Source organism: Lathyrus oleraceus, chromosome 5 (genome assembly GCF_024323335.1).
Source record: "Lathyrus oleraceus cultivar Zhongwan6 chromosome 5, CAAS_Psat_ZW6_1.0, whole genome shotgun sequence".
Taxonomy (NCBI): Eukaryota; Viridiplantae; Streptophyta; class Magnoliopsida; order Fabales; family Fabaceae; genus Lathyrus; species Lathyrus oleraceus.
In genome coordinates, this window is record NC_066583.1 from 261,282,410 (window position 1) to 261,291,230 (window position 8,821).

At 37.8% G+C, this 8,821-nt stretch overlaps 1 non-coding gene across 1 annotated transcript; it reads right to left on the reverse strand.

Moving 5' to 3' along the window:
• Window positions 1–2,781: 2,781 nt before the first annotated feature.
• On the reverse strand, window positions 2,782–2,888 carry LOC127088772 (small nucleolar RNA R71). Its single transcript, XR_007790590.1, has one exon. It is a non-coding gene; the product is annotated as a small nucleolar RNA R71 (small nucleolar RNA).
• Window positions 2,889–8,821: the final 5,933 nt, after the last annotated feature.

The following is an 8,821-nucleotide window of genomic DNA, read 5'->3' on the forward strand; positions in this document are numbered from 1 at the left end:
ATTGACCCTGAAAAGTCAAAGCTAGTTGAGAAATTTGCAGATATGAAGATTAACTTCTCAAAATCTGAGGATAAAGACTCAGAAGGAAAAGCAAAGGACCCTGAAGCAAAAGACTCATAAGAGACTCAAACAAAAGCCATTATTTGTTCAACTCATCAAAAGAAGAGTAAATCAAGAACCTCTCATTCTTAAGAATTGATTCTGGGAGATAAAGACGCTCCAATCACAACTCGATCTTCATTCAAACATTTTGAAGAAACTCTTCTGGGTTTAGTTTCTCTGATAGAGCCCACAACTATTGATGAATCTTTTCTGGATAATGAATGGATGTTGGTTCTGCAAGAGGAACTGAATCAATTCACTAGGAATGATGTCTGGGATCTTGTTCGAAAACCAAAGGGTTTCCATGTCATTGGTGATAACATGAAATAATATCACATTTTTGGACTCGATTTAATTAAATTATATTATTATTTGATTCGATTTATTTCATTTTATTCGATATTACTTGGTATTTTCCTTCTATTTATTTCATGCAACATTATTTGAAGCATACGTGAAAAACAAAGAAAAGGAGGTGCAAAAAGTATGAGAAACAATTCCACTAAAGCCCAGCCCAAAAGTGCCTAAGCGCTGAAGCTGTGACGAGCGTCACGCCCTGCTACCTTGTGTTACGAGCGTAACACATGGTGTGACGAACGTCACACTCCACTCCTATATTTTTGGCTTTTGACGCGCAACAGAGGCACGTTGAGCCTATTCTTCCGTTTGACTCGTGGAAGTGTGAAGGTTACTTACTGAAGGAATTTGTGGGAAACGGTTACAAATTGGAGTAATATAAATAGAGCCCAACCCTGCAACTCTCGAGGGATCCCTCAATTTTCCAGTTTTCGGCACTGCATTTATTTTACTGCCTTTTTAATTTTTTTCAGCACTTTATTTTCCTAGAAATTTTTATTTCTTTTCTTTTCCAGTCAATCTTTCAAGCATTCAATTAATTTTCTCACAATAGTTTCTACACCGGAAACTATTGTGTAATTTTTACTGGGTCTAACCTTACGTTAGATCATAGTATTTTATTCCTTCGCCCTTATTTTACTGACTGATCGAAGATTGTGAAGAACAAATCCAACCGGCTTGTGGTGGAGTGTTCAAACATCGAAGTTAGAGAACAATCAAGATTTCTATTAATTTCACAGGTTCTTTAATTTATTGTTTTATTTTATATATGCTCTGCACTGCTGTTTATTTATATTGTCTGGCTGCTATGGCTGTATGTAAGCATAATTATTGTTTAGGCTTATTTAGCATGTCTGGCTAAATAAACTTAGATATCGGTATGTAAAGTAAGCGGAATGAAGGAATCAAAACTAAGTTGGTTTAACTTTATTTAAAAATACAATCACTCTTTTTATGGTCTCAATTTACATAATTAACACCAAAGTTTTTGTAAGAGAGTAAAAGACATAAAGAAGTTAAAATCAATAGAACGAAAGTTTGAGCTTTTAACTGGACAGTGTAAATTGGACATTAATTTTAAATCAGGGCGAAAGCAATTTTTAGAATTAATTAAATTCTAATCATTTTCAAAAAGTATTTTTAAAGGTTAAATGTGAGGACGAGAGTTAAGCATTTAAGTTTAATTATATAGTCTAAGTCAACAGAGCGAGAGTTTGAGACAAGGGTGTTTAAATGGTTAGTATTTTCTTAAAAAGAGTTTCTATAGATTCTATTGTTTTCAAAAAGTGATTTTGGACTTAACTAATTAGTGACAGCGCACGTTAATATAAAGTCATAGTCTATTCAACAGAGCGAGAGTTTGAGAAAAGGCTTTTAAATTAATAGTGTCTACGGAAAAGATTTATTTTAAAACTACGAAACCAACGAAGATTTGATTCCCTAATTACGACAAACTACATACCGATATCCGCCTATTTGATATTTAATTTAGATCTTATTTTAGTTTTATTTTTCCCCCTAATCAACAAAGTATCATCCGCCTTAGCTTTACGAAGTAACCTTAGAAAACGGTATATCGATTCATAAGTCCCTGTGGGATCGATATCTTTTATTACTACGCGATTAGACTGTGCACTTGCAGTTAATACCTCAATAGACTCATAAAGTCCGCGATCAAGTTTTTGGCGCCGTTGCCGGGGATTTTTATTTAGTCGATATCGTAACTCTTCTGTTACGCTGTAGAGACTAAGGCAATTTTTTTTTTTTGCGTTGATTTGTATGCCACATACTCGCTCACAAGGCGAGCCGTTTTACTTACGAATCAACGACGTTAAACTATATCTCCGAGTCTTACGACGAATTCGGGAATATCGTGCTGCAAATAATCTCCCTCCTATCGAAGTGCCCGACCTCAAAAATCTTCTTCCTTCGCCGATACCCGAGATGGCAGAACCAGCTCGTGCTCTTCGAGATTACGCCGCTCCATCGCAAGATGAGCCGCATTCGAGTATTGCTCCACCCGCAATCGAAGCAAACAACTTCAAACTTAAACCTTCGCTGTTACAAGCAGTGCAACAGAATCAATTCTCTGGAAATCCTACCGAGGATCTAAACCTTCATTTATCCGTATTTGTCCAATACGCTGATACTGTTAAAGCTAATGGTGTCACTTCAGAGGCGATTCGACTTCGTCTTTTTCCCTTCTCGTTAAGAGATAAAGCTAGAAGATGGCTTCAGTCTCTTCCTTCCAACTCAGTCACCACATGGAATGAGTTGAAGAAAGTCTTTCTTGCCCGATATTTTCCTCCAAGCAAAACAGCTATGTTAAGAGCCCAAATAAATGGATTTAAACAGAAAGATAACGAGTCTCTTTTCGAAGCATGGGAAAGATACAAAGACATGATGAGACTTTGTCCACACCATGGTTTAAAGGACTGGTTAGTAATTCATACCTTCTATAATGGTCTCTTATATAACACAAGATTAACAATAGACGCCGCCGCAGGTGGTGCGTGTAACACCCTTCTAAAAATACCCCAATAAATAATTAAAACAACCAAACATAAATCAGAGTATATATGCAATTAAGGGTGTCACACAATCACTTCACACCATGTTCCAAATTAACTGTCATGCTCATTTATTATTCAAAATATAAAACATTGCACAATACGCAGCGGATAGAGATCAAATCAATCATACAAAACATGTAACACATTACATGTAAAATGGTCCAACAACCAAAATGAAAACACAGTAAAACATCCCATCCCGATGTTACATCTACCAGAGCATGACCCACTAAGGAACTACACTAGACTCCAAGCACTAGCTTCTACTCAATCACGGCTCGTTACCTGAAAAATAGTTGTAAGGGTGAGTTCCTCAATCGATATAATAAGAATTATAAAATATCATGTCATGTTAAGTAATTTAACACATTAATCACCCTAATCATATCACGCATCCAGTAACGGCACATCAACTCCAACATCATACTCAATATCAATACAACTCATACTCATACTCAATACCAACACAAACACACGTATAATATTGGAATACATCCATTCATATTATACGCCATACATACATTATGCAATGAGACTCCATGCATGCGGTACCGACTATTCGTGAACATATAGTTCAACTTCACCGACCAAATCCAGGTACGGCTACCAAGCTCACTAGTCCCACTCATTTGAGACCTAGTGACTCACATCACTAATTCCTCACCATGGGAATTAGCTACCACCCCAAGGGCTATGCTATGCACGCTAATCACCTAGCATGCAAACATCAACAACAGTCCAAAACGACTAACATCACTAATTCCTCACCATGGGAATTAGCTACCACCATACAGGCCATATTATGCTATGCCAAATCACCTAGCATGCAACATCAACAACAATCCACAATGGACATATGCTCACACTCTAAGCCATAAAACAGTCCATCCACAATTACATACATAATATATACATTCACAACATTACGCATATTTTCACACATCATCGGCATATTTATCGCATAATCATATTATGTCATGCCAAATAATTCAGTCACAGTATTAGCACACTCTACTAACACCTATCCTACTCAAAACAACGGGAAATAATCCCTACTATATCCCACACCGATATAGGCCAATCACCAATTATGTTCACAACATTAAAATATCAATTTTTCCAATTTCCAACAGTGTTAACCGGTTAACGCCCTGGGTTAACCGGTTAACGCAACACAGAACATGCTTTCTGGCAAAACTCAACAGTGTTAACCGGTTAACGCCCTGGGTTAACCGGTTAACGCAAACAGAACAACAATTTCTCACAAATCACAACAGTGTTAACCGGTTAACACCCTGGGTTAACCGGTTAACCCAAGCAAAACAGCAATACTTCACAATTCATAACAGTGTTAACCGGTTAACACCCTGGGTTAACCGGTTAACGCAAGACAGAAAGCTGTTCCTGCGCTAACACGAAGCAGAATGCAGAATTCTCCGCATTTTCCGCCGTTGGAGGACTTCCGGACCTCCGATTCCAATTCCGTAAAAAGCTACACTTTCGGAAAATCACTACCTATCCAATTACAGATTCAATTACAGCTTTAACATAGTTTATTCATCACAATTTTTCAGCACTCATCATCCCAATTAGGGTCAATCAACGGTTTATCACTACCCATTACATGTTAACCCATAATACCCATTAAACGACGATAAACCCCCTTTACCTGAGTTAATCCGGCAATTGATTCTTTTAGCTTCAAGCTTTTCCGTCTTCAACCTTCGTTCTCTTGCTCTCCCTCTTTGCCCTTTCTCCACTTTTCTGTCGCTTCTCTGTTTTCACGTAAAAACCCTTTTTACCAAATGGAACTCTTTTTCTTATTTCCAACTTATATATATTTTCCAATAATTATTATTCCAATAATAATAATAATAATAATAATAATAATAATAATAATCCAATAATTCCAATTATTTAATTAAATTAATAAATATAATATTAACTTAAATTAAATAATTATCTTATTTTTATCGGGGTGTTACAGTGCGCTTATGGATAAACCTTACGCTGACGCTTATCAACTTATCGAAAGCATGGCCCAAAACCATTATCAATGGGGAAGCGACCGGACAATGGTAGAAAAACCTCAAACGAAAACTGGCATGTACGAGATAAGTAGCCTTGATCATGTTAATGCAAAAGTGGATGCTCTTGCCCAGAAAATTGAAAGTTTAAATGTATCACCTCCAGCCACCGTGGTTGCCGTAACTCAAAATTGCGAAGTCTGTGGAATCCAAGGCCACACCCCTACATAGTGTCAACTCCTAACAGGAATCCAAGCAGAGCAAGTGAACTATGCTCAAGGAAATCCCTACTCGCATACCTATAACTCAAACTGGAAGAACCATCCTAATTTCTCATACAAGAGTAATAATGCTTTATATGCACCAGGACAAGCTCCCAGTCAAGCCCCAGCTATACCTCCTGGATATCAAAAACCGACCCCATCTACACCTAACAATAACGTTCCTAGGAAATCCAACTTGGAAATCATGATGGAGAACTTCATAGCTTCTCAACAGCAAACCAATAAAGATTTCTTAAACCAGAATGTACACACTAACGAACAGATTAAACAACTAGCAAGTAAAGTAGATGCCCTGGCTACACATAACAAAATGCTGGAAACACAAATATCACAGGTAGCTCAACAACAAGCGCCTACCGCTGCCCCTACTGGTACATTTTCTGGACAGCCCCAACCTAACCCGAAAAGCCACGCTCATGCAATTATATTAAGAAGTGGAACAGAGGTAGAAGGACCACCTGATCCAAGGATTGAAAACCAAAACTCTAAAAAGTCAACTGAGGAAGAAAATAAACCTAAGGAAAAGGATGAGAGTAATAAGGAAACCGTAGAAAAGAAAGAACCTTATATACCTCCACCGCCTTATAAACCACCTATCCCTTATCCTCAAAGGCTTATTAAAACCAAAGACGAGGGCCAATTTAAAAAATTTGTTGACCTACTGAAACAATTAAACGTCACCATTCCGTTTACAGAAGCTATTACACAGATGCCCTCATATGCTAAGTTCTTAAAAGAAATTCTTTCTAATAAAAGGAAACTTGAAGATAGCGAAACCGTTACACTCACTACTGAGTGCAACGCTATAATCCAGAATATGCCTCCTAAACTTAAAGATCCTGGTAGTTTCTCTATACCTTGTCACATAGGAAAATTCGTCATAGACAAAGCTCTATGCGATTTAGGAGCCGATATCAGTGTTATGCCTTTATCCATATGCAAGAAACTGGAAATGGGAGAATTAAGACCAACTAAAATGTCTGTACAATTAGCAGATCGTTCCGTTAGATATCCCGTAGGAATTCTTGAAAACGTTCCCGTGCGCATAGGTCAATTCTACATCCCAACCGATTTTATAATTATGGACATAAGAGAAGATGAAGTTACACCCATTATATTGGGAAGACCTTTCTTAGCAACCGCCGGTGCTATCATAGACGTAAAACGAGGACGACTCACCTTCGAAGTAGGAGAAGAGAAAATTGAATTCATTCTTTCCCAATTTTTGAAAGCACCTGCAATAGATGACACATGTTACTTCATGGATATCATAGACGAATGCATAAAAGAAACAGAATTAGAAAATGACAAATTGTCTGACTATCGTGTAGAAGACGGACTGAATCATTGTTTAGAAATAACACCGGATCCTATGCAATGCCTCAAGAAACCAAACCTCAACCTGAAAACACTTCCCAAAAATCTGAGATATGAATTCCTAGACTTAGAACTTGAACGACCAGTGATAGTTAATGCAGACCTAGGAAAACTCGAAACCGAAAAACTCCTACATATCTTAAGAAAATATCCAACCGCACTAGGATACAACATCACCGATCTTAAAGGGATAAGTCCTTCTATTTGTATGCACCGCATTATGCTAGAAGAAGACTGTCAAACTTCTAGGGAACATCAGAGGAGACTAAACCCGATCCTGAGTGAGGTAGTGAAAAAGGAAGTGACGAAGTTATTAGAGGCAGGTATCATATATCCTATATCCGATAGAAAATGGGTTAGTCCTGTACACGTAGTACCAAAGAAAGGAGGTATAACCGTTATCAAAAATGAAAAAGGAGAAACTATAACCAAGCGAATCGAATCGGGATGGAGAATGTGCATTGACTATAGGAAACTAAACAAAGCAACTCGAAAAGATCATTTTCCTTTACCATTCATAGACCAGATGTTAGAATGATTAGCAAAACATTCTCATTTCTGTTATCTGGACAGTTACTCAGGCTTCTTTCAAATACCAATTCATCCTGATGACCAAGAAAAGACAACGTTCACATGTCCTTTTGGTACTTTCGCTTACCGACGAATGTCGTTTGGCTTGTGCAATGCTCCTGCAACTTTCCAAAGGTGCATGATGGCAATATTCGCCGATTTTCTCGAAAACATCATGGAAGTCTTTATGGATGACTTTTCCGTATGCGGACAAAGTTTCGAAGAATGTCTTGAAAACCTAGAAAGAGTTCTAGAATGGTGTGTAAAAGTAAACCTAGTACTTAATTGGGAAAAATGTCACTTTATGGTACAAGAAGGAATTGTTTTAGGACACATTATATAAAATAGAGGAATTGAAGTAGACAAAGCCAAAATAGAAGTAATCGAAAACCTTCAACCTCCGAAAACTGTGAGAGAAGTACGAAGCTTCCTAGGACATGCCGGTTTTTACCGATGATTTATTAAAGATTTCTCTAAAATAACTAAACCTCTAACCGGACTATTAATGAAAGATGCTGAATTCATCTTCGACAATAAATGTGTAGAAGCATTTCAAACGCTTAAACAGGCATTGATCTCCGCGCCCATAATGCAGACTCCAGATTGGAATGAACCATTCGAAATAATGTGTGACGCAAGTGACTACGCCGTAGGCGCTGTTTTAGGACAACGAAAGGATAAAAAGCTTCACGTCATATATTACGCAAGTAGAACCCTAGACGAAGCACAAATGAATTACGCCACGACCGAGAAAGAACTTTTAGCAGTGGTGTTTGCACTAGATAAATTTCGTTCTTACTTGGTCGGAGCTAAAATAATCATTTACACTGACCACGCCGCCATTAAGTACCTCTTAAAAAAAAGGACGCTAAACTTAGACGCCTAAGGTGGATTTTGTTGCTACAAGAATTTGATTTGGAAATCAAAGACAAGAAAGGAACTGAAAACGTAGTAGCAGATCACCTCTATAGACTTGAAAACCTGGAACCGGAAAGAACATCGATCAACGATGATTTCTCGTACGATAAACTTATAGCTACTTTGGAAGAAAATAAAGCTGATAAACAGGTAGAGACCACCTTAGCTATATGTGTTACACCATGGTACGCTGATCTCGTCAATTATTTATCTGCCGAAATAGTTCCACCTAATTTATCTTACCAACAAAAGAAACGATTCTTCCATGACTTGAACATTATTACTGGGACGACCCTTTACTTTTCAAAAGAGGCCCCGATGGTATTTTCCGTCGGTGTATACCTGAAGAAGAGATAGAAAATATAATCCAACACTGTCACTCCGCTCCTTATGGTGGACATGCAAGTACATCCAAGACCTGCTCTAAAATCCTACAAGCCGGTCTTTATTGGCCAAACATATGGAAGGATGTGCATGCGGCTATCAAGAAATGTGATAGATGTCAACGCACAGGAAACATATCTAGACGTGACGAGATGCCACAAAAGGGCATTTTGGAAGTAGAGATTTTCGACGTGTGGGGAATAGATTTCATGGGACCTTTTCCACCTTC